The 27,669-nt window shown below is 36.4% G+C and overlaps 1 protein-coding gene across 1 annotated transcript in view; it reads left to right on the top strand.

Annotated features, from left to right (window-relative positions):
- MYRIP (myosin VIIA and Rab interacting protein) overlaps positions 1 to 27,669 on the top strand; it is a 417,935-nt gene that overhangs the window by 66,415 nt on the left and 323,851 nt on the right. Inside the window, exon 2 of the mRNA XM_011953264.1 lies at positions 22,175 to 22,311. The gene's annotated coding sequence lies outside the window, so the exon portion shown is untranslated. The remainder of the gene's footprint in view (positions 1 to 22,174; positions 22,312 to 27,669) is intronic.

Raw genomic sequence — 27,669 nt, 5'->3', positions numbered from 1 at the left:
TCTTTTTCGTAATTTCTATCTATTGATAGTCTCTGGTGAGACATCATTCTCATACTTTCACTTAAGTCTTTAGACATAGTTTCTTTTAGTTCTGTGGTAATATTTATAAAAACTGATTTAAAGCCTTTGACTAGTAGGTCCCATTTATGGTCCTCCTCAGAGTCAGTCTATTACTTTTCGTCTGTATGTATGAGTCATACTTTCCTGTTTCTTTACATGTCTCATAATTTTTTATTGAAAACTGGATATTAAATAATTTGGCAACTCTGAAAATCAGGTTCCCTCTTCTTTTGGGTTTGTTGTTTCTCTGTGTGTGTGTGTTTGGGAATTTTTCTGAACTAACTGTGAAGCCTGCATTCTTTGTTGTGTGCCCCCCTCTGGAGTTCAGCTTGGTTGACTTACTGGTCAGCTGATGCAACAGAGATTTTCGTAACATATCGAATCAGTAAGTCTCCCAGCCTTTGCCAAAGAGCTCTATGTTTATGCTGAAATATGTTTTCAATGCTCTTGCGGGTAGTTTACACCTCTGTCTTAACTTTTAATTCCTGCTTGCTTTGTGTCTGAAGGTTCATCATGAGGTGAGAAATTAGGACCTTTTCAGCTCTTTTCTAAGCGTATACACAGCCTTGCATATGTACACAGCCTCGTACATGCATGTGGCCTTGTAAATGCCCAGAAATTTTATTAGAGCTTTCAAAGCTTCACATGGGTATCTTTTCCCCCAGATTTTCCTTTTAAGTGTTTTGGTTAACCTCTTACCTCCATCTGGTAATTCTGCTTCATACCTTTGCTGGACCTCCTTCTGTTCTTTGTACTCCCAAACTGTATACATTCTGCACTTCCCAGACTGAGCATGGTTCACTTTCTCTTTGGGATAGTCTGTTGACTTGCATGCCTCCCCTGGTATCATGATCCTCATGGAAAACAATGGTCAGTATTTCTTGCATCTGAAGATGTGTAATATACTCCCAAATGTTTGTGAAATGAAAAAGTACTTAGGAATTCTGTAGCATAAGAAAAATTTTTCATCTCTTATTTGGCACCAGAATAGGAATTTATTTGGGATGAACCTTTCTTTGCAGCTTCTCATTCATCAGGCATGCACTTGAAGTGTGGGAGTTATTTATATTCTTAAATGTGCTGAATATCCTCTGGTTCCTGATGCTGGTTTGATAATCCTGATCCGCTGAGTTCAGTAGAACTAACCTTTCCAGACCGAGCTATACATGTTCCTGAGCGCTTGATGTCATGCGATGGGAGGTAAAGAGTTGTGGCAGAAGACAACCTGCTTCTCATTTCTCAGTGGGGCCCACCAAGTGGATGTAATATGAAATTGACTTTTGCTTTTGGAAATAAAGCAACACACACACACACACATAATTTTTTTCTTTTTTAAAAATTTTATTTTATTTTTTTAAATTATACTTTAAGTTCTAGGGTACCTTTGCACAATGTGCAGGTTTGTTACATAGGTATAGATGTGCCATGTTGGTTTGCTGCACCCATTAACTCATCATTTACATTAGGTATTTCTCCTAATGCTATCCCTCCCCCTGCCCTCCACCCCACAACAGGCCCTGGTGTGTGACGTTCCCTGCCCTCTGTCCGTGTGTTCTCATTGTTCAATTCCCACCTATGAGTGAGAACATGCGGTGTTTGGTTTTCTGTCCTTGTGATAGTTTCCAGTTTAATCCATGTCCCTCAAAGGACACGAGCTTACCCTTTTTTATGACTGCATAGTATTCCATAGTGTATATGTGCCACATTTTCTTAATCCAGTCTATCATTGATGGACATTTGGGTTGGTTCCAAGTTTTTGCTATTGTGAATAGTGCCATAATAAACATATGTGTGCATGTGTCTTTATAGCAGCATGAATTATAATCCTTTGTATATATACCCAGTAATGGGATGGCTGGGTCAAATGGTATTTCTAGTTCTGGATCCTCGAGGAACTGCCACACTGTCTTCCACAATGGTTGAACTAGTTTACAGTGCCACCAACAGTGTAGAAGTGTTCCTATTTCCCCACATCCTCTCCAGCACCTGTTGTTTCCTGACTTTTTAATGATCACTGTTCTAACTGGTGTGAGATAGTATCTCATTGTGGTTTTGATTTGCATTTCTCTGATGGCCAGTGACGATGAGCATTTTTTCGTGTGTCTGTTGGCTGCATAAATGTCTTCTTTTGAGAAGTGTCTGTTCATATCCTTTGCCCACTTTTTGATGGGGTTGTTTTTTTTTTTCTTGTAAATTTAAGTTTTTTTGTAGATCCTGTATATTAGCCCTTTGTCAGATGGGTAGATTGCAAAAATTTTCTCCCATTCTGTAGGTTGCCTGTTCACTCTGATGGTAGTTTCTTTTGCTGTGCAGAAGCTCTTTAGTTTAATTAGAGTCCATTTGTCTATTTTGGCTTTTGTTGCCATTGCTTTTGGTGTTTTAGTCATGAAGTCCTTGCCCATGCCTATGTCCTGAATAGTATTGCCTAAGTTTTCTTCTAGGGTTTTTATGGTTTTAGGTGTAACCTTTAAGTCTTTATAATCTTGAATTAATTTTTGTATAAGATGTAAGGAAGGGATCCAGTTTCAGCTTTCTACATATGGCTACATATAATTTTTTAATTGTAGTAATAAGCATAACAAAATTTGGCATTAGTAAGCAGAACATAAAATTTAGCATTTTAACCATGTTTAAATGTATAGTTCATTGGTGTTAAGCACATTTATATTGTTGTCCAACCTCTGAAGTAGTATATTTTTAACATGAATCATATAAGCTGAAATTCTCTTGATTATTCAAGGGTGGTTAAATGGTTTGTGGGTTGTCCCAATCCTTTGAATCTGTGTCCTCATCCCTGATGAAGCAATCCTCATTAACATCAACTTAACCACCACAGAAGGTCCCAGATATAGACAAGGTTAGGATACATTTCTACTGATCTTGGCCACTTACATTATTACACTATAGACAATGAACCTAAGATATGGGTTAAATGATGTTTGAACCCTTTGTGTGGACTGTAATGAATTATGTTACTTGAAGGCAGTATCTCCTTGTGGGTGTAACATTGACTTTGAATTGAGGCCAATTACATTTGAATGACTAGATTTGTAACCTTGGGTAAGTTACTGAAACTCTCCAATCCTGTTTCCTCACAGGAAGAACGAGACTGTTTATATCTATTGCCTACTTAAGTGAGGATTTAATATAGTTGTTATTATTGACTACCATTTGTGAAAACTGGAAGTCAACTTTATCTTTCTCATTTCCCCTTTACTTGGAATATTTATTTTTCCCCCCTAAATGCACATAAATCTGTACCATAAACATTTGTATCTGTTCTTGTGTTTTATAATTCAAATATTACCTATTCAATTATTAAACATGGTTATTTCTAAAAAGCATTATGTATACTTGCTAATAATAGTTGATGTTTTCAAGCTTTAGTTTAACATGCCTAAAAGGTGATTTCAGCCCCTCTTCAAGTGAGGAAGTGAGTCCTATCATTTATGTATGTGGTTACGCAAGTTCAAGTTTTTATTTGCAAAGGACAGGAACAATACTTAGCTAACTCAAGCAAAATAAGGACATTTTTAGAAACATCTCTTCAGAAAGAGACTTGGCCTCAGAGAGACAGAGTAAGTAGGTGCTTCAAGGATCTTGGTACTAGGTAGCAGGAACAGATGGAGTTCCTTTTCATTGAGGGATCACAATTACAAACTCTCCTTGGGTTACTTGGTAAAGGATTTAAATTTTAGGGGAGAAAGTCTAATCAACCTAGCATGAGTCCTGTGTTTATATTTTGCCTAGTAGGTCAAAAGCCTCGTGATAGACAGTTCTACCAAGGCTGCATAAAATGTGACAGTAGACATTTCTAAGAATAAAGTTGTGTGGTGTTACCAAATTGTTGGGGGGTTGTGGTGGATATTGGACAGGAAAAAAATAACATGCGTCTACTTTACAAGTACCACTTTGTACAATCTATCTGTGTTGATCAAAGCCTAGTAGGCAGAAGCCACTTTGATGTGGACATAATAAACACCATGTTTTAAATTCAGGGGCTGTGAGAAATCTCTCCCCCCCCCCTCTAATTTTTTTCTAATCTGGGCTAATGTTTGGAAATTCAACTGGTAAAGATTTATAAGGAAATGGATAGAATAATAAAAAGTCTCATCGTCTGGGAGATGGCTTCAGGACCTGGTGGAATTCTGATAGTTGTCTATGACTCTATGAAGAGAGATGTTTAAGAATTCCTTCTCTCAAAGTAAGGTAGTAGAGAGCCTAGAGTTCAAACTCAACCTGGATTGAGGTCCCCTTTTTTGACTTCCATTGCCATGACATCTGGCAAGTAGTTTAATCAAGCTGAGAATCTGTTTTACCATCTGTAATGTGGGACTGATGATTCCACCTTTCATTGTTTTACATGACGTTATTTATAGCACTTATTGCAGTCTCTGGTAAACCAAGGTCCTATCCCCTCCCCCAAACTCCTCATCTCCCTCAAAAAAATATGTATTCAGTATCTTCTTGGCATGGAGGGAAGCAAAGACTAACAATGTATGGCCCCTCACCTCACAGAGTTCTGCCATTAGCAAACAGTTGCACACCAACAGCATGAGATATGCCAAGGTGGAGGGGTGGGAAGTAGGAAAGGGGACATCTAACTTAGTCAGGGAAGCTTTTTTAGTGTATAATGCATATCCTGACTCTGGGGAGGTGCCTAGGTGAAATGCCAAGGAGAGAGGCCTGAAGCACACAGTATTTGGAGGGGACTGTAGGGGGGTTGCTATGACTGGAATGCAGTCACACCCAGGGCAAGGACAGGGGCAGGGGCATAGTAGGGGTCATTCAGACAGGAAGGGCCTAATATCACAAGCCAGGAAGTTTGGCCTTTTCTTTCTTTGTTGTTTTTTGTTTGTTTGTTTGTTTGTTTTTTGAGACGGAGTCTCGCTCTGTGCCCAGGCTGGAGTGCAGTGGCGAGATCTTGGCTCACTGCAAACTCCGCCTTCCGGGTTCACGCCATTCTCCTGCCTCAGCCTCTCTGAGTAGCTGGCACTACAGGTGCCCGCCACCACGCTCGGCTAATTTTTTGTATTTTTAGTAGAGACGGGGAAGTTTGGCCTTTTCTTATTCCTGGGAAACCTCTTTAGCTAATGACCATACTTCTGGACATCCTTACCCTGCCCTGAAAGAGGGAAGAAGGAGAGATCTGACACAGACTGAATAATGTGCAAGGATGTGAGTGCCAGGAAGGATTGGATTAGGTTGCAGCAGGCACCATTGTTCCAATTTGTTCCATTCTTCTGAATTGACAGGTGTCATGGGAGAGAATTCTCAAATGATACAAATAGATGAATATTTTCATTTAGAGCTAAGCCTAGGTTTAATTGTTGATATTTTCTTCTGGCTATAGAACTACCTTAAGGTTAGTAACATCTTTTTTCTTTTATTTTGGGTTTCACTTTTCTATCTGTCTTAGGAAATACTTCTCTAAAAGGGCATTTTCACTCAGCATTCATGTTCTTTTCCCATATCCTGTAAATAAAGGAAGCCAAAGGAAATCAAAATATAAACTTGGATGCAAAATCAGATTTAAATTTCTAGATTAAAAAATAACTCTTTTCACCCCCCTTCTCTGTAGCTAATTTGTGTTTTTCCAGTGAAAACCTTAAATACAACCAGACATTATTTATGAGCTTAATTTCAGCAGATGTTTCCTTGTGCAAAGGGAAATGTGATCACAGGGCTTTCTTTGGATCTCAGCAGTAACTAACACTAACTTATACTATAGTTCATGACATATTGACTGATAAATCGTTCAATATGGAATGAACGATGTCATGTCTTCAGGTTTTCTGATCTTAATTCCTGCCAAAGAAAAGATGAAGTGTATATAACGGCTGAGGATATTATTCTCTTCAGTCCATTTTCCCATGTAGGTGGGCTGTCAGACCAGCAGGAGATTTACTGTGATTTAATGACATATGCCTCTGGGACCTTTCATTTCTCTGTAGCTGCCTCCTATGCTAGAAGGCAGTGAGGGTTATTCTAATTTGAGAAGCAGATACCTTTGGGAGAGGCAGATTGTATTTAGAAAACCCCCAAATAAGAACATTATAGAATACAGTGCTTGAATATGGGCCAGTTAAGTTAGATCTTTCGGTTTAGCCAAGGACTTCAAATGTATAGAACTGTTGTTCGCAATTTGGAGTGTCAGTCACTTAAAATTTAAATAAATGTGGGCTTGTGATTTGAGTTCAGCTTTGAAAACAGCATGGACTTTAGGGCTATCCTTTAAAAATAGTTTTTGTATGCATGGAGGAAAATCTTTGGTCAGCATGAGTTCTTTTTATAATCAATCTTTGAACAGCAGAGTGGGATGGCAAACAGGTTAGGAACATAAATTCAGGAGCCAAATGTCCTCAGCTTGTAGCCATTTACTTGCCCAGTGACAGTGGTGAACTAATTTAACTGTCTTTTGACTCAATTTCTCTCAATTAAAGAAGAGAAAATATAGTAACTATAAAAGGGTTCTTGAGAGACTTTAGAACAGAGCCTGCCAAAATAACACATTCCACAAAAAATGACAGGTACTATCATCATTATTAATGATTATCATCATCATTAACATCACTGAGACCTGCATGATTGGCTAATGGAGACAGTGTTTTCAGAGGTTGTGATGATGTGTAGATGATGTCTGAGTTATGTAGAATTATTTTTTAATTTTTAAAAACAATTTCAAGTGTCATTAGCATGAAGAGAATAATAATAAACAGTGCTTACTGAGTGCCAAGCATTATATATGCATGCTATAATATATATAAAATATATAGAAAAAAACTGAACCCGGGACAGTTTGTTGTATATCTTGAAAAGGTGAGTGCAGCTGTCACACACCATAGATGCTTGAAGTTATTATTTAAAATATTTTTGTATGTCTGCATAGTTAGGCCTAGAGGTTCGTTTATGAAATAGAGACAACTGATGAATTTTTTCTCATGTTCCAGCTTTATTTTTCAGAAATCATATTATTTTTCATTTGCTTTGTTTTCCTAATATGAATAGTATAAATCGTGCTTCTGATTATAAAGTTAATGAATACTTACATAGAGAAATGTAAAGAATATTACTGTCTTAATAATTCCAAGAGTCTCTATGCACTTAAGGTCTGATTTTTCAACAGTATGCACCTGGTACTTTCAGAAGGTGTTGAATGAACATTTTTGAAAATATAAATGTATATCTATATCTATACATATGTATGTATAGACATATACATATATATCTTTTTTGCTTTTATTTACTCATCTGGAAATAATAGTTTCTAGCTCCTTATGTCTATGACAATGAATTGGATCAATACACATAAATTTGTATTTTTTGTAGCAAATTGACTTTGATAAAACTACAACTTCTTTTAAAATATTGTTTGGGCTGGGGGCAGTGGCTCACACCTGTAATCCCAGCATTTTGGGAAGCTGAGGTAGGCAGATCATGAGGTCAAGAGATAGAGACCATTCTGGCCAACATGGTGAAACCCCGTCTCTGCTAAAAATACAAAAAATTAGCTGGGCGTGGTGGCACACACCTGTAGTCCCAGCTACTTGGGAGGCTGAAGCAGGAGAATTGCTTGAACCCAGGAGGCGGAGGTTGCAGTGAGCCAAGATTGCACCACTCCTCTCCAGCCTGGCAACAGAGTAAGACTCTGTCTCAAAAAAAATACTAATTTATATATATGTGTGTATATATATATATATAGAGAGAGAGAGAGAGCGAGTTTGATATGTTTTTGTGTATTATCTTTTATTCTTTGAGTTCTTTAGTTTTAAATATGAAGAATATAAAGTCAGTTGTTATCCTTTCTTAATCCAACTTAAGAGTCATTTTGGGGAAATGTTTTTATTTCATTTATATAATAGCTGTTATAAGTTACCTTTTGGTCTTATTTTTGCGTCTTATTTTTTTCTTCAAATCCAACATCTGGGTTATCTCAGGGTCTGTTTCCTTTTTTCTTGACCTGGGGTGACTTTATTTTTTTCTATTTCTTCACATGTCTAGCAATTGTTGGTTGTATATTGAACATTGTGGAGGATATAGTACACAGACTCCGGTTTCTGTAGTTTTCTTTCTTCTGAAGAGTATTGAGTTTTCTTTTTTAAGGCAGTTAAATCATCTTCATTGTATGGAGCTTCATTTTACGTTTTGTTAGAACAGAGCTCTTTCAGGTTTTGTCTTTAGACTTACAGTGAATATCTTAATCCTGGAACATAGTCTGTGCTCATAAAATGTGGTTCTTCTCTGGTTTCCAGCTTCTCTGGAAAGCTTGAGATATTTATTAAGACACTCCAACTTGTTGGGCCTCAACTCCACACTATTCTTTCCTGTGAAGGGCAGCAGCTGAAATCTCTGCTCAGATTTTTCACTGTTCACTGGCCGCCTTGGCATCTCTCCCCCCACACACACAGGTCTGGGGTCAGACAAGGATTTGAAGGGAATTTGTAGGTAGATTCCTTAGCTCTTCTTTGTGACTCCTTTCTTTCTGGGTCCCCAATACCACCTCAATTTCCAGCCACCCTGGCAACCCTGAACTCTATTCTCTGATACTTCATGACTTCTAGCCACACAGACTGGTGACTGTTTTCGTTGGAGAAGCCTTGTAAATATGGATCTTACCCAGTGCATATGGTTCCCCTTTTTTAAATGTCAAATTCCTCAAACATCTGTCTTCTTTTGGCTTCTCTCTAGTGCCTTCAATTACTTATTTTATATTTTTCTATAGTTTATAATTGTTATCTGCAGAAGGGCTAATATATGCAATCTACTTTTCTATTACTGGAATACACTTGGAACAACTCAGTTTTAAAGCTGCATTTGAAACTTTGTTGATGTATAAAAATAATAAAAGCTGCATAATTATCTAAGGAGTAGGCATTCTCAAATTTATTCAGCCATTTCTTCATTGAGGTAAAATTTGACTTTGTTTTTATATTTGTTTCCAGTGAAAACAGTGCTGATGCTAAGAGGCCTCCCTGGAACCAGACAGCTTGGTTCATTTCATATTACTGTCTCCTACTTCATAAATGTGTAAGCTTTAACAAGTTACTCGGCCTTTTTGCTTCCATTTACTCATCTGCAAATAATAATTGTTTCTAGCTCCTCAGGTCTGTGACAATTAAATGAATCAATACACATAAATATTTAAGCAGTTCTTTACCCATACAATGCAATAAATGGTAGCACATTTTGTTGTTATGATTTATCCCAAGTGTTCTGAAATTTTCTTTGATACATTTTGATGTCATATTTCATTCATTGTGTTGGAGACTCAATGGGTCCTTTTAATCTGGAAATTAGCATTTCTCAGTTTGAGGAATTTTTGCATAATTTTAAAAATAATTCATTCTTTTCAATCCTCTCTGTTGTCTCTTTCTATATCTCTTTTAACTTTCTTCTTTTAACTGTCTCTTTTCTCTTTGTTTTGGGGAAGTTGCCTCAATTTTATCTTCCAAGCTTTCTATTGAATTATTTATTGTCATTATGTTTTCAACTTCCATAAGTTTATTCTTGTTCACTAACTAAATTTTTTTAAATTTAGCATCCTGTTTCTTTTTCATGGATAAAATCAGTATCTTCTGACATATCTAGATATCATAGGGTTTTTTAAGGTTTTCTTCAACTCTGAGCATTATACCCATTTCTTCTGTTATCCTGTTTATTAGTTTTGTTCTTTGTCTTTCAAGTTGGAGTTTTCCTCAAATATCTGACATTCTTGGGCTGCTCACTCATATTTAAGAATATGCAATAAAATGCTGATTGGAGGCACCTTAACGAGTGGGGAAGTTGGGGTTCACCATAGAATAAAGCAAGCTATTTCCTTGCTGCTCCCCAGTTGGGAAAACTTCCAGTTAGTAGTATCTCCAGGGCTTTCGTTTAAACGTATCAGTTTTTTCCTCAAAGAAATGTTTTTGTCTGCTGCTCAGGTATAACCTAAGTGCCGCTATCTTGGGAAACAAGTATGGGCAGTGAGTCAGAGGCCTCAGTGTTCTTGATGTCGATTTTTAATCAATCTTCCTATTTTTAGTGTGACATTACACTGCTCAGCTATGCCTAGTGTCTTTAAATCCAGAGCCTCTCTAGCCTAGTCTCTCCTGAGAGGAAGTTACCTTTCTACTTCACCCTTTATCTTCATTTTTGGAGGACCCTGGTGACTCCTGATTTTTTTTTAACCTTGTTAGCTCTTATGGAACAAATAGCCATTATTTTGTTGCCTTTCTACTCTGCAGGCTTAGATTTCAGTTTTTTTTACCCTACCAAGTCAGTTTTCCTTCCTATATACTTCCATCTTTTAAAAATTTGTTGACATTCTTCTTCTTATTTTTTTTTTCTCTCTCATTTCTTTGTCCCTGAGGATTTTTTTAAATGACTTTTGAGGGTTTTTTTTTTTTCGTCTTTTTCGTAGAGTTTTGAGAGACAGCCTAGGAAATGAGTGTTTTAATCCAATACATTTTACTAGAAGTATTTTTGTTAAAATTAACCCTTAGTATTTTATAATATTTAATCTGATTTATGAATATTAAACCTGATACCTGAACATGCTCCCTTTTTTCTTGTTAGCTTTTTTTAGTGAGCTGTAGTATCATGAGTGATGCACTGAAGTCATCCTTTGCGATTTGAAGACCCATAGGTTTATGCTCATGAAAGGTGGAAGTGTTTTGCATGTTAATTCTTTTCCCTGTGGCCTAGTTTCAGTTTAGATGCACAAAGCAGATTTGATCCTATCCAAAATAGCCTTCCGTTTTGCATCTCATCAAAGGATATATTAGGCTTGTATGTTGGGCAACTTTGCATGTCCAGCTGGACACAAATCTTATCACCAGTCTTAAGAGAGTTTGCAAAGGTAGGTATCAAAATAGAGATTTAGAACCCATAAATGACATTTAAAATTATTTTAAATATTATTTTAATTTTTCTATTTTAATTAGAACATAATTATGCATCATTTCTGACTGGCTGGTTAATATAATTTTGAGTAATTTTAACTAGGCCCAGTTTTCCTTAATGGTTAAGAGCATGGTCTTTGGAAGCAGTTAAACTGGATGATCTTGGGCATGTTTTTTACTTTCTCGTGGCTTCAATTTTGTTCTTTGTAAAAGAAGGTTAATAATACTACCTGCTTCCTAATGTTATGAGGAATACATTAGTAAAATATGCAATGTGCTTAAAACAGTGTGTGACTTCTAATAAATATGGTATGTTTGCTATTATATACTTTGAATTAGGAATACAGGGTTGGACAATCCAAGGACCATAATCATATAACCCTCCCCACTCCACCTGGCCCCCCATTAGTATAGCAGAAGAGTATGTCTGTTAGTGGCAGATCAGACAATTGGATGTCCTTCCACTGAGGACATCTATAAAAACTGAATAAAATATGAGAGAAAAATAATAAAATATGTCTCTTTAAAGCCGTTATAGAGATAAAAAGATACTGAAGAGTCACTGGACCAGAGCCCATTATGGGGCACAATGGTCCAAGAAGGTGAGAACAGCATTTGAGGCCAGTTTTTTCCTGGGGCACTTGCCAATTTGAGAAGCTGAACAGCACTTTTGACAGTTCCTGTCAAATATAGGGAGATAGGGAGATAGGAATTAAGGCTTGGCAAGGGGAGGGATCCTATTGACAAACTCTCACTTTGGGTTGAAATCTCAAAAAGTCTTACCTATTAAGAGTGAATTGGATGGAGAAGACCTGTGTAGGAACTGCAGCTTAGCTTCAAATTGTCCCAATTCTGAAATTGCTAATGCATGCAAGCTTGCTGGTACTATAGGCACCTGACAGAAACAAACATACATCCTCTCTAGAGGAAAATAACTGCATATAAGTGTAGATGAGAAGAAATAAACATAAAGGAACAGAAGAAATGGAAAATATAAACAGATCTACAGAGTCCCCAGATACTGAGTTATCAGACACAGATTTAAAAATAACTATAAGTTACTACATTTAAGGAGATAAAGGAAAAGATTAGGAATATAGGCAGAAAAACTAGGACCAGTAAAAAATAATAAAGCAGAAATTTTATCATATAATAAACCTGCACATCTACACCCTGAATCTAAAAGTTGAAATTATATAAAAAAAGAAAATTTAGAATTGAAAAATGCAAAAAAAAACCTTAAATATATGTTTAATGGCAGATTTAATATACATGAAGAGAAAATAAATAAATAAAGAATCTCTGATCTAGGTCAGAAAAATATCCAGAATGAAGTATGAGAAAACAAAAGGATATAAAACCAGAAGAGAGGATATCTGACTTGAACAATACAGTAAGAAAGTCCAACTAATGTGTGTGATTGGAGCCACAGGAAGAAAAACAGGTTCAAAGAGAGATATTATTCGAAGAGAAGGTACCTGAGAATTTTCCAAATTCCAAAACTGATGAAAGTTTATGAAATCTACAGATTCAAAATGCTTTCTTTATAAACTCTCTACAAATTGGAACAAAAATATAAGACAAAATGAATTCTAGTCACATTATATTAAAACTGAAAATCAAAGCAGAATCCTTAAAAGCAACCAGAGAACAAAAGGCATGCAATGGATTGTAGCTGATATCTGACTAGAAACCAGTAGAATATCTGGAAGACCATGGAATACTATCCTAAAGTGCTAAAAGGAAACAGCATCTATTTAGAATTTCAGAACAAGCAAAACCACCCTTAAGAAATGAGAGGGAGAGACCACAATTCAGACAAGATGGCGTGGACTTGTCCCTCTCTGGTCCTCCCTGCTGCATAGTTATAAACCCAAGAAGGAAAACACAATTGTGATGGTTAATGTTTTGTGTTAGGATGACTGGGCCACAGTGCTCAGATATGTGGCTAGACATTATTTTGGATATTCTATGAGGGTGATTTTTGGATAAGATTAACATTTAATGGTTGGACTTTGAGTAAAGTAGATTACCCTCCACAATGTGGGTGGGCTCCCATCCAGTTAGTTGAGGGCCTTAATATAAAACACTGACCTCACACAAGCAAGAAATTCTGCCAGATGACTGCTTTTGAACTCAAACTGCAAGATGTGTGTATATAATAGAAACATATATTTTGTTTCTCCTGTTTTATCCAAATGATAACATACTATACCTACTTTTCTGCATCTTGCTTTTTGTGCTTAACCCTTTAAATACGTAAATTCTTGAAGAACTTTCCATATTTGCTCATAAATAATTTTTCTTCCTTTTTTTACTTAACAGCTACATATTTTTCCATTGTATGGCTATACAATCATCATTTTTTTCTGCATGAATGTAAGTGCATTGTCTTTGTAGGATAAATTCCTAGATGTGGAACCACTAAAAATCAAAGAAAATCAATCAATCTCTCTCTCTCCACCCCATCTCCCTCTCCTTCTCCCTTTCTCCCTCCCTCCCTCCCTGTCATATTGATAACTATTGACAAATTGCCCTCTATAGAGGTGGTATAAATTTACATTCCTAACAGCAATGTATGAAAGTGCCTATTTCCTCATAGACTTACCAGCACAATATGATACAAGCTTTTCAATCTTTTCAAAGCTAATAGGTTAAATAACAAAAAGTCTTTCAGTTTGCACTTATCTTTTTATATATTTGATAGATTTATGAGCCATTTATAGTTCTTTTTGTGAACTCTGTTTCCTTTGCTATTTTTCTGTCTATTTTTTATTGGGTTTTTGCTCTTTTTTAAAAAAACTCCAGTTGTTGAAATTTTTATATTGGGGGAAGTCATTCTTTTGTTTTTGATGTGAAAAGACAATTTTTTCTGCATTTGACTTTGCTTATTATGTTGTTTATTATGCAGACATTTAAAATTTATGTTGAATCTCTTCAGTGTTTTTAATGACTTCTGAATTTTGTGTCATATTGAGAAAGGCATTTCCTACTCTGAAATTATAAAAGAATCATCTAATGTTTTCTTTTATTACCTTTATGGTTTCACTTTTTAGTCTTTGGCACTATAACCATGCCTTATAATCCATACGAAGATAATTCCAAAACTGAATCAATGACTTAAAGATTGTTTCTATAGCTGTAAAAAATCTAAATTTTTTTTAAAAAATCAGTTTTCCTTGAGACTCATTCTTCTTTATTCCTCCCAGATAATCTCAAATTTTTCCTTTTTTGTTTGTTTATTTCATCATTTATTTGTTTCATATCTCCGTTTCCTTCTTGAGGGGGTTCTCTTCTATTTTTCCTCCATGTCTAAAATATTCTTCCCACCTTTTTGTCACCTGGCAAAACTTTAAAGGGACACATCCCCTTTGTGTTTTAAGAGGTTCGTGCAAGCCAAGTGTGGTCAGAGTTTGTTTTGGTTCCTATCTCAGCTGATGTTATCAAACTTGACCAAGTGGGTTGTATGGCCTTCTAAATAAAACCCAAAACTCTTTTATAGATGGTTTTATGTCTTCCAGATTTTTGTAAATTGTGCAGTTTACATAAGGCCTGAGGCTGTACTATATGTTTTTATTTTTTGGCCTTTTCGGATTGGAAGGATTTACCCACCTTTGCATTAATTACACTAAGATCTGCAGTTATCCTGTGCTCATCCCCAGGTTTTTTGAAAGTTTTCCACGTTTTTAAGTATAATTTTCTTTTTGATTCTTGAAGCATAATAGGAACCTGAGTAATTGTTAGTTTGTTCACCAGTTGATGCTAATGGAGTATCCATTAAGCTTTATTTCAAGCGCTTTATATAAAATGGAAATTTTTAGTAGTGGTATTGTACCACCTCTTGTTTTATGGTCTCTGCAGCTATAAATTAATGTGAAATCAATTATAATTCAATAGGGACCAGTTTTCAGGCTGTTTCCTATAACATGATAATAACATTTATTTTCATTAAGAAAGCAATGCATGTTCGTTGTGAGAAAATTGGAAAATATAAGTAAACAAGAACAATCAATAACTAAAAATCATAAGAAATCCTATTGCCCAGAGATTAGCACTGTGAACATTTCACATGATTAGTTAATTATTTTCAATGGAATTCGCACACATACACACACGCACACACACATTTTTTAGAAAAACAAAAAATTGAGGCAATTTAATGTAGTTTTTTAATCTATAATTTTTATTTATAAATATGTTTTGAACATTTTTATGTCAATGCTGTATCCATTTCATAGCAGTATGGTATTCTATCTTAGAGCTATATAAAAGCAAATTTAATCAATGTTTTATCATTAGACATTTTAGTAATTTGAACAATTTTGCTATTGTAAATAACACTAAAATGAATATCCTCATACATATCCTTGATAATTTGTTTATTCAAATAATGTTTATTGTAAAAGGAAGAGAAAATATGTGCAAAAGCAAATTTTTTAAAATGTCATTGTACGAAATTTTGTCACTTGATAACTTGGTAATTTTTTTGTGATTTTTCTTTCAGTATATTTCTATCTTATTTATTTATACAAGATTGTACTATTCATACTATATTATTTTACTTCTTACTGAGCCATGACATACATGTAAATGCACAAATCATAAGCATATAGCTAAATTAATTTTCACAAATTGAACACATCAATGTAACCAGCACCCAGATTAAGAAACGTCACCACTTCCCCAGCCTGGCCCCATCTAACCAGTACCTTCCTTCCAAAGAGTAACCACTATCTTGCTTCTAACATTCCAAAAGAGTTTTGCATGATTTTGAACTTTATGTAATTGGGATCATCAGTCTAACTTACTTTGCTCAATACAATATATCTATACCGTTAATATGTTGTTGAAGTTTGTCTGTGTTTATTGCTGTATAGTGTTCCAGTGGGTGAATATACCACAGTTTGTTTTTCTGTTGATGGACACTTGCATAGACAAGTTCATTTGGGTCTGTGTTAATAGTGTTGCTGTATACTTTCTTGTATTGACATATTATTTTGGTAAACTACATGCTGTATTTTTCATCTGACTTTTTACCTTAATATGTCATAAATGCCTTTCCTTTAAATACATTTTATTGACATAAAATATTGTATTGTGTGTAACCACAACTTAACCTGTCCTACTTTGGGACTTTCAGTTTATTTACAGTATTTTTCTGTAATAGACAACACTGAGATGAACATCCTGGTACAAATGTCTTTGCACATTTTTTCAACTCTTGAAGAAAATTCTTATGCAGATTGAAATGGCTGGGTCAGTATTTAAAGACGTTTGATAATTACTGCCAGTTTGCCATCTAAACATTTATACTTACTTATAGTCCCTCTACTAATGTATATGAGTACCTGTGTTCCCAGAATCTTATTAAATGAAAACTTGCAATTTACTATAATTAGCAGCATTTGGTTATTAATGATATGTGGTATTTTATTAAACTATATGTTGGACATAGATAGTTGGTAAATTGCTTTTTCTCTTGAACTTTGTCATTTTATCTTTTAGAGAGTTCCATATTTTTCTTGTATTTTATGAGGGTGCTTAATATATTAGGTTAATTATCTTCCATGGTTTTCTCTAGATTGTTGCTTGCATTTTTTTTTTTTTTTTTTTTTGAGACGGAGTCTTGCTCTGTTGCCCAGGCTGGAGTGCAGTGGCACGATCTCGGCTCACTGCAGCCTTCGCCTCCCGGGTTCAAGCAATTCTCCTGCCTCAGCATCCTGAGACTCTCGGCTAATTTTTTTATTTTTATTAGAGACGGGGTTTCACCATATGGGCTAGGCTAGTCTCGAACTCCTGACCTCAAGTGATCCACCCACCTCAGCCTCCCAAAGTGCTGGGATTACAAGCATGAGCCACTGCACCCGGCCGATTGTTGCTTGCCTTTTAATTTTATCTATATTGTGTTTTTTTTGCTATGCGAACTTTTTTCACAGTAAAAATTTGGGTGTTATTTTTAGTTTATTTCTAAACTTCTACTGAATCTCAATTCCTTTATGAGAAGAACTAATATTGTAAAGATGGCTGTTCTTTCCCATCAATTGACAAATTAATCAATAAAAAATTCATTTGCATTTTTAATTCTACCTTAATAAAATGATTTTAAAGTTCATCTGGGGGCATAAGTGGGCAATGTCAAAAAGTCAGTTTTTGAAAAATAAAAATGATGAGAGACGATTTGCAATACTAGGTTTTAAAGTGTGTTGCTTACCTGAGATCAACTACTAAGTCACCAGCTTAGAATAGGTCAGACCAGAAAGTCCTGAGAAAAACTCGTGTGTGTGTGTGTGCACGTGCGCACACACACATGCATGTGCATGCCTATCTATCCCGTCCATGGATCATCTAAATCAGATAGAGTGGTTAATAAATGGTGTTAGGACAGTTGGCCAACCACAGCCAGCTCTGTGAGAATTCTAAGGAGCATTTGTTAGTGACTTAAAGAAACTAAAGTGATAAATGGAAACAAAAAACAAAATGGAAAATGTATTTCAGTGATAAAAGGATATTTGGTGCTATTCTCAGGCTGGAGAGAAATAGAACACCAAGACTAACATCTACTCACTGAGTATCAAATATCTGCCAGGACAGAGACTCTGACATTTTGCATAAGTCAGGTGGCACACCTAGTCCAATCAGCTGTGCCCCAGTGGTGTGACCCTGTCTGCTCTGGGCCCACTGCTGTGCATAAATCAGGGGTGAATTTCAGAGAAGGGGCCAGTTCATGGTAGGGTAACACCCTTGAAGGTGAAAGAGTGAAGATCAGTGAGCGATACAGCTCAAGCACCACTTGCTCCAAAGAACAGACACAGTGAAAGCACATCTGTCATTATTAATGTTGTTGTTTTTGTTCTTTGTAGGCCAAGTTCATTTTATCCCTTGTGCCTTAAATGTGAGAGTCTTAACATTTAGGTTTCTCTATAGTTGTAAGAAATTTCTTTTCAGTTGTAACCCAAACCCACCATGGTCAAAGGGCAAAGCCCCAGCAATAATTACCCTTTATCTCTCTCAGGACTTTATAGTTTTACTTTTCTCTTTATATTAGGTGCATTATCACACACACACAAATGTACTGTGGGTTTGTGAAAATCCCATTTAAGCATTTGTCCTTGACCCTTCTAGGTACTTTAATAGAATGTCACTTATGTAGACATTGACCTTTTATAATGAATCTTCCATTGTGTACTAAGTATCCTTGTAATTTCTCTTTGGGTTTGGTTTTTTTTTTCATTTACAAAGGTTGTATTAACCAGTGCCTAGAGACGCATCCGTGTCCTTCCTCATGTTAGTTATTGTAGGCAGGAATAGCCATGTTAGTTATTGTAGGCAGGAATAGCCATGTTAGTTATTGTAGGCAGGAATAGCCATGTTAGTTATTGTAGGCAGGAATAGCGCAGACAATTCTGCCTTTGTTTTGGTCTCCTAGCGTTAAAGTTGCGTCCATCATCAGCTTCTTCTAAAGTTCATCTAACCCTGTTGCTTCTTATGATAATGAAATCTGAAAAACAGCTAAATCAATTCAGGAATTATGATGGAATAGCTACTGGAGTTTATCATCATTGCTTTGACTTAGTGTAGAGCTTACTAGATAGTCATTTCTTTGGATGTGAAAAGGTAGATGTTATCAAAGAAAGAGGTTTCCGCAGACATATATGTTTGAGAAACACAGTTAAGCAAAAGCGAACTGATTCTGACAGACTTCTTAGAAGCTCCGATAAGCTATTATGGCTTGTGTAAGCCCCACAAAGGCAATACAATTAGAAGCATTTCTCGTATTTATTTCACCTCCGAGTCCCTTTCTCAAACTGCTTATGGGAACAATAACCTGAGAAACACACTTTAGGAAAGTGGTGATATAATTAAATGTTGACATATTAATTTTCTCATTAGTAAATTTAAAAACATATCCTCTCTGTTGTCATGTTGGTTGGCTATAAACCAGAGAAATCAAGGGGTGGGGACGTGGGTCTGGAAGTCAGGAACATCTGAACTGGCTATGTGTCTTCGGGAGACTGCTTCTCTCTCCTGGGACTGATTGCATTTTCTCATCCTTAAATGAGATTGTCATACCTACGTGTCCTCTTATTCATGGACGTGAGCCTTCTTCAGCTCTAGGATGCTATTTCATTTGTTGCACAGGGACTCTGTGTTGTAGAAAAAGGAAGAAGCTTTTACCAATTTACAGAAAGCATTCTCAGTCTCTGACTTGTCCATTTAGAGCTATTTTATTTATTTCTTTACAAAAACAAGTCCTCATCATTTTTTTTCTTTTTTTTTTTTTTAGATTTGATATGATCAAAGCTGCCACTTCAGTCTTTCACTAACTGGGCATCTTAGAATCTCATTTAGAATTCTCAGAAACCAAAGTCAGTGAAACAAAGTTAAAGGAACAGAAATGTCACCTTCCAGGAAACTCCAAAATGCCATTAACACATTTAATGAGGCTTTTTAAAGGAAGAATCAGTCTGCATTTTCAGTGTGCCCTCTAGTCTGTTTCTTTTTGCTCATCAGGAAGCTAGAAGATGGCAGCCCATGAGCTTCTTCCCTTGCCTTTGCAGCCTGTGGGTGGGATGTTACTTCTAATTGACTTAATTGAAACCTAGTGCAAGTACACTAGGTTTCTTCCTGCTCTCAACCCTAACACCACGCGGCAAAGTGAACTGATAATTTATTTTTGACAGATAGCATTAATGGAGTGAAAAATAAAATTTAAAAAAAAAGTTGGAATTCCTGTTGTGATTTGTTGGTTAAATCTTGAGATTAGTTCGCTTTATGCAGTCATAAAGTTTTAAATCATCTAGCAAAAGATTTTTGGGGATTGAGCTGTTCCCTTCTCTATGTTTACTACCATTATTTGAAAATGTAAAGGACAGATAACCTTCTTTTAAATGGCAACCATGTTTGGGGACTCCTATTCTTAATCATTACATGCTAGAAAAAGGGGACAGGGAACTCTGGACATCAGATTTTAAAACCTGAGGTCCAGAGTTTCCTCTGCCTCTTACAGAAAGCATTTACATGACATGAAGGCAGGGACTCTGAGTCAGACCAAGACACAGTCAAATCCCAGGTTGCCATTGTCTTAGACATCATGTATAATTGACCTGTTTTCTCATTTGTAAATGGTGGTGGTAGTGACTGTCAATAGGATTTTATGGGAATGTATAAATTTGCATATACATTTATAAATGTATTTATACATATGTATAAACTAGAGCATCTGGAACATAGTAGATAGCCAATCAAATAGTGATCTGTTATAATCATTGTTATTTTTATTGTAAATAATAAGCATATTCCTTGAACAACGCTGCAAGTATTTGCTTTAGTTATGATTTTTATAGATTATATTATTTTTATTTAGTTTTAGGTTGATTTTATGCTTATGGAAGATACCTTAAAGACAATAGTATACATGACTTCAACCCTTTAATAACAAAATGAAGCAGTAGCAGCAATACCGTGTCTTTCTAATGAGATGGAATATTACTGATAGCTCTGAAGCCCCTATGTGATTATTCCCAATGAAATCCTCTCTCCTCTCCTTAGAAGTACCACATTCCACTTTGGTTTTACCACACTTATTCCTAGAAAATGGTTTTTTGACTTTCTATGTTTTTGACCCTTATGATAAAAAAAAGTCATACTTGTATGCATGCTATACATGTATTCTGTACATGTAGTGTGCTTCTCTGTCTCAACATTATGTTAAGATTTATCCCTGTTGATGAATGCACCTATTGTATGTTCTTTGCCACTGTAGTAGAATGTTCTATTGTAGAAAACAAATATGCCCTATTTTTTAAATCCTTCCTGCTATTTATGGATGTTTAGTGTTTTTCCAGTTTTATTTATTTATTTATTTTGCTATTTTGAATGTGACTTTTGTTACTATTCTTCTGTTAGGTTAACTATGTGAAATTGCCATTTTTATAGGTCAGTGATCCCAACTAAAAATTTCATAGGATTCAACCCAGTTGATGTCTGGTGCATATTTTTAAGATTATATTTGAAGCATATACCTAAGCGTGGCAGAAATGCTGGTTTATAGGGTATATAAATTTTCAACTTTTAAAATGAAACCTGATTGTATTACAAAGAGATTGTACAATTTATACCCCCAAATGAAAATTGTCATTGTCCTACTTCCCACCAACATTTGATATAATTTTTATTTTGGTGGATGTGAAATATAGTTTTAATTTGTAGTTGTGTAATTGCCATTGAAATTAAGCATTATTCTGTATACTTATTTGCCATTTCTATTTTTTGAGACGGAGGCTTGTTTTGTAACCCAGGCTGGAGTGCACTGACACGATCTTGGCTTACTGCAACCTCTGCCTCTCAGGTTCAAATGATTCTCCTGCCTCAGCCTCCCAAGTAGTTGGGACTACAGGTGCCCCTCACCATGCCCAGCTAATTTTTGGATTTGTAGTAGAGATACAGTTTCACCATGTTGGCCAGGCTGGTCTTGAACTCCTGACATCAGGTGATCTGCCCACTTTGGCCTCCGAAAATGCTGGGATTACAGGCTTGAGCCACTGCATCCAACCAACAATTATTTTTAAAAATAGAGTTTCCCATAATTTTTAGGTATGTGCTGCTTAGACATGTTTCCCTACAATATCATCTTTGCTGCTGCTGAGAAAATGGCAAAATAAGATTATTTAACTATGTTTTTATCCTTTTGAAGAAGATAATTTATTGATTTTTAGTTTGTATTTCATAGTCATGTGGTTAAAACTTTAAGGGATATAGTATACATAGGATATTTTTAAAAAGTATTAGAATTATTTTCTTTTTATAAATTAACATATTTTTATTTTTATAAAATAATTATTTTATTTGTATTATTTTGCAGTTACATATAATACTTAACATTTAGAACTTCAAAGCACAGAAGTTTAGTACTTTCAGATATTGCCTTTTGGTATTTTGTGGAAATCCATACTGAGTCTTATGTATGGTTCATTTTGTTATAAAGAATTTTTTTTTTCTTAATTTAAGACTTGGGATGATGAAACTGGCTGATGATCCATTATTTTCTCTTTTTCTCTGTGGCCTTGCTGAGGTCATTTGTAAATATTTGCTGAGTCTGAGTCCAGAGAAAGATAGTACCTTACGTAAACACTTATATATAAAAACTGTATTTAACTTTATTTTAATAACAAAATAGGTTGATTTTGTCCATGTAGAGCTTTTATCTTGCTTGTATCATTTTGGTTTCCCAGGTCTTGTTTCACCTGTGTTGAGTAACCATGGGGAGGAAGCTGGACCTGTCTGGTTTGACTGATAATGAAACAGAGCATGTTCTTCAGGTGGTTCAGAGAGACTTCAATCTTCGCAAAAAAGAAGAAGAACGACTAAGGTGAGATGCCTGTATTGCCCAACAGCATACAGCAAACCACATGTGGACAAGCAACACAGGTTTCCTGAGGGTATTCCCTCCTGCTAGCCCTGAGTTTGGACACACACTTAGGGTTGTCAGAAGAATGTCCTGTCCTTGATAGAAAGGTTTGCCAGTTTCAGAAATGTCAGTTCAGAAATGTGTTGCTCACAGTCCCAATCAGGGTTTTGTTGGGACTTCTGACCCTCTACGTCGTTATCAGCTATAGAATGAGTGGAGCTTTTGGTGAACACGCTGTCTTGAGCTTCCTCTTGGCCTTAGTTTTTTTGTTGGCAGGTCTTATTGAAGGATAACCAAAGTGTTAAGTGAACAGGTCTTGTGAGAATTAGTCTCATATATGTACAATGTTCTGTTTAAACTCTCAGCTACTGTGGCACAGGGAAAGAGCTTTGAAGATCAGATACAAGGAAACTGACCACCAGGCTGGGATGGGATCACCTGGCTTAGCACCACTTCCCTCATTTTATAGAAGAGGAAACTGAAGCCTAAAGAGGTAGTTTCCTGACTCCTTCTGCAGCTGGTATTTCCCCATGAAATGCTCTTGGAAATACTATGGCAGGTCAGTTGGGAAATACTATGGCAGATAAGTTCCAACTATGCCTAAGTTGGAAGAAGGCAGAGCTATAGAAATTAGGTCATGTATTAGGCCTGATGTATTGAAACCTGATGGTAGGTCAGTATTAGTCTCCCTCATTTATAAACCTATTATTCCTTGGGATTCCATGGGTTTATTCACACCACCAACTTCTTCCTTAGACACTGAGCAAAAAACCTGTTTTGCTCACTTTGATTATCCAACAGCTAGAACAGTGCCTAGCACAGTTTTTAAAAATCAATTAATTATTAACAGATTTCTTGTCTTTCATCAAACAAGTATATATTTAATATATACTATATGTGAGACCAAAAAATGGTAGAAATAAAGATGATTATACTAAGGTGCTTATAGCCTAGCAAGGGAGATAACATTGCCAAGAAGTGTAAAGTCTGAGGTACTCCAAGGTAGAAGGAAAACAATCCCTTTTTGGTGGTAGGAAAGATTTACCAGTTTTAAGCTGAGTGAGAAAGGGCATGAGTAGAGCTTTGGCATAATCCTGAATTTCCGTATTTACATATGCAGTATAAAAGAGAACAGAGTCAAGGACGTCCCCAAGGTTTTTTGGCATAGGAACTGGAATAATGAAGTTGTCATTCACTGAATATGAAGACAGAGGAGCAGGGTATTTGGTAGCCAGGTAAAGTTGAGAGCTCTGTCTCAGGCATCTTCAATTTGAGATGAATATTGGACATCCAAAGGAGATGCCAACTTGGCACTTATGTATTTGCAACTAGGAATCAAGTGGGAGGTCCAAGTTGGAAATTAAAATGTCATGGAAAAGGTCACCAGAACAATAGGAGAGTAAATGGAGCAGGGAAACTAGTACACTTGCTTGGCAGCACTAAGACCTACTTGAAGTTTGTGGTCACCGTTTTATGTTGAGACCAGTTTCTACAGGGTAGTGTTTTCCCTGTATCTTTCAGCCTCTTTCCTCTACTGGACCATTGGAAAGAACCATGTCTTAATCAGTGTTGTGCCCCAATTTCTGGGTACAAGGCCTGGCACACAATGAGTGTGCCCTAAAGCTCTGTGGAATGGATGGATACATGTCAATCATGTATTGATTGACATAGTCATATTGATTGTCAATCCATATGACTAGCTTCATGTTTGGCTTGAAGAATCCATCTTCATATTTACTTTAAATCATAAAGGCCATGTGTGTGTCAAGCTTTATCTCCTGGAAACTCACATATGGGTAAGCCAGGACCTTGTTTAACATCCTTTTCTGACTGTGGAGACTTGCCTTAGCTTCACTGCAGACTCAGGTGCCAGTCCATGTGGGAGAGCAGCTTTCGGGCTTGGTTTGAGGAGAATTTTAAAGAAAGAGCAGCTGTCACTGTAGTAGACCCAACAAAATGGGCACTGTCTTTCTCATGAGGACAAGTAGTGTTAGTGGACAGCAGTCAGTAGCCTACTGCAATTCTATGAAAATGCATGGTCATGGGAACCTGCTTGTATTGGAGAAAATGATGCTTGAAATCACTAGTGGCCAAAGAGGAATGACTGCTTGCCATGGCAGCTCTTGTGGCACTGGAACTGGACATTTTTTCTCTGAAGACACTTGTTACTATTGTCTTCTGCCCATGACCAGTGATGTGCCTCGATAGGTACCTAGCAAACCGGGGTGACACTCTGAATGATTTCAGCAAAGAATCTTACTATTGAATAAAAAGAGATTATGACACTGCAAAATCACTGAAATTGCCAAACATTTACCTCACTTTTTTATATTGCTTGAATTTTGGGTATGCGAAATAATCCAGGAGGTAGTATTATTAAACTAGAACTTTGAAAGTATTTTGGAATTATAGAAAATATTTTCCTTTAATGAATGTATAACTCATAATAGATGATTTTTAAAAATTTTACAGTCTTGAATTAGTTTCCTAACAGTAAATAGAGCTGTTCTTTATTTACCTAGTTTCTCTGGCTAGGTCTTGTGAGGGTAGGTCTTGAGTGTAGTAGAGCTTATCCAGTGTTTATAATGGTCTGTTCTTCAATGCAGACATTAAGTATAATAGTAAATAGGAGGTGGAAGTGTGAATTAAGTGTCCTCAGAACATATCCTGGTAATATAAAGAGGGATAATGGGGATGAAGAATTCATGGAAAGAGAACTAACAGGTATAAAGCAGTCAGCGTGAACTGGCACTGCCCTGGGTACTACACAATTTATCTTACTGATTCCTCACTGAAGTCACTATAATGTTAGCACCAGCTTACATAGAGGCACCCAAAAACAGAGAGATTACAAAATTTGCTCAGAATCACACAGTTAATCAGAGTAGGCCCAGTTCCTTAAAATAATTCTTTAGTATCATCTAATGTCCAGTAAATTTATCCAGCTGTCTTATTGCTACAGTATGTTCAAATCAGAATCCAAACAAGGTCCACTCACTAGTCTGGTTGTTTTGAATCTTAAACCTCTTAATTTTGTCATTATTTCTGAGATAATTCAGAAGGCAAGCATGGCATTGGGTGTCTCTGAGAATATTTTACTGTTTTAATTTGTCATTTTATGGTTAGGCTGATTAGAGTTGGAGCTTAGTTTTGTTGTAATTTTCTTCCCCTTTAATAAGGTCCTTTTATAACAAGTTAGATCTTTTCCAAATTCTGCTATTTAAAATTTTTTAAAAATCCATAGCTAAGTGTTTTTCTTTGTTTTTTGTTTGTTTGTTTGGTTTGTTATGTTTTGTTTTTGGAGATGGAGTCTCGCTCTGTTGCCCAGGCTGGAGTGCAGTGGTATGATGCAACCTCTGTCTCCCGGGTTCAAGCCATTCTCCTGCCTCAGCCTCCTGAGTAGCTGGGATTACAGGTGCAAGCTGCCACACCTGGCTAATTTTTTGTATTTTAGTAGAGATGAGGTTTCACCATGTTGCCCAGGTGGGTCTCGAACTCCTGAACTCAAGCAATCTGCCCACCTTGGCCTCTCCAAGTGCTGGGATTACAGGCATGAGCCACTGTGCCTGGTCGTGTTTTTTTTAATTTCCCAAAAGCATGTATTTAGAATGGACGTGATATTGTTACCCATACGGAAGGAGCAGTGTGACTGTCCTGGCTCTGGCAGGTGAATGGAGAAGGACACTGTGGGGAAAGCTACAGCCCTCATTCTTTGCAGGACTCCTACTGTCCCCCACTCCCTGCTACAGCTCACAGTGAGTAGAGGCACATCGTGGTTGGTGTGTAGATATCAGCTGCTGTGTGCAGGCAATCATAGGCCTCACTATGTAAAGTGATTCTGTCAACACCGTGTCAGTAAGATGAGGCACTTTCTCAGCACTGGGGATGTGATGCATTGAATTTTTAATTCCATTAAAGCTATATGTTTATAGCAGGACTGTTGGGGGAAGATAGAGAATTGATAGACCTGAGTATAGTAGACGTGTAGTACCAGATACTGGAGGTGAGGACTTATTTACAAATTCAGTAGAATAAATGTTGATTACATTCCTCCAAGACACACAACAGGATTAACACTATGAATGGAGGATGCTAGGAACAAAAGGCATGGTGACACCTGCTCCCACCTCCAGGTGCTTTGGGTTTTATCTAGATTACTCAGGTAAATGTGTCAAAAAGTTCATATCATACTTGGTTAATTTTATTTTTTGTTTTTCTTTTTTATCAGATGTTTTCAGGTGAATAGTAAAATTATGCAAATGGTAAAGAAGACCTTATAATGAAAAGCCTAAGTCCTCTGCTCCATATTTAGTTTTTTGTCCTTTAGGGCTCCTGGCATGACCTTCATTAATCTAAACATGTGCTTCTGTTGCTGTATTTCAATGTATCAGTATTAGACATTCTTTCAATTTTCTGCTCTGAAATTGGGGACTTAGCTCACTTACTTATATTACCCTTGTCTTTTGTTTCTTGATGATTATATTCTTATTTTTGGCTTCGTTTTCTACTGGTTATCTTTCAAACTTAAATAATAGATGGAAACCTCTGAGTCTTGTTCTGTCAACGTTTGCCATTCTTTTTCAGTTCTGACAGTGCAACATTCAAATAGTGTCCCTGCCTTTACCTCCTTCTACCCTGTGCCCCAGCTTTCCCTATAATAGCTTTACTCTCACACTTACAAGGTTGGGGCATTCACCTGCTGTTCCAAAAACACATTTGAGTCTCCTGTTTTGTTCATAGGATGATTTTAACTGTTGTAGCCCCTATATAGTTATGATTGAAAATATTAACATTGTTTACTTCTGCCTCTCCCTCTTTTTCAGAGCTTTATTGAAGTCAGCAGGTGTCTGATTGTTCTTTTCCTTTTCTCTTTACCATTATGAATTAATCATGCTTTTATTTCTTTGCTGTCATTGGAAAGGGGTCTTGAGAGGGAGCAGAGGCCATTAAGTGTTTGCTTTGTCTATCATCTGGAATCTAAATTCCACAGTACCTTGCTTACTAGTCGAGGTCATGTGAGGATCCTGGGGAGCGTGAAGAGGTGGAAAGCACTCCCAGTGTATAGTATATGTGTAGAGCATGCTTTGGGGTCAAACAGATATGGGTATGAGTCCTTCTATCATGATTATCATCATTATGTTGGGCTGTTTGACCTCTGAGCCTCAGAGGTCAAAATGAATCCAGGAAAGGCTGGGTCATTGCTGCACATTAACCATGTCCCATTCGTAGGAAAGTTGACATTTCTGGAAACTTCACCCTGACTTTTCCTTCATCTCTGTTGTAGAGCCTTTGGGGTGAGGCACCCCATGCAATGGGCTC

Source organism: Colobus angolensis, unplaced genomic scaffold, assembly GCF_000951035.1.
Source record: "Colobus angolensis palliatus isolate OR3802 unplaced genomic scaffold, Cang.pa_1.0 Scaffold36, whole genome shotgun sequence".
Lineage (NCBI taxonomy): Eukaryota > Metazoa > Chordata > Mammalia > Primates > Cercopithecidae > Colobus > Colobus angolensis.
Note: the sequence above shows the minus strand (reverse complement) of the source record. Positions and strands in the feature narration are given on the sequence as shown.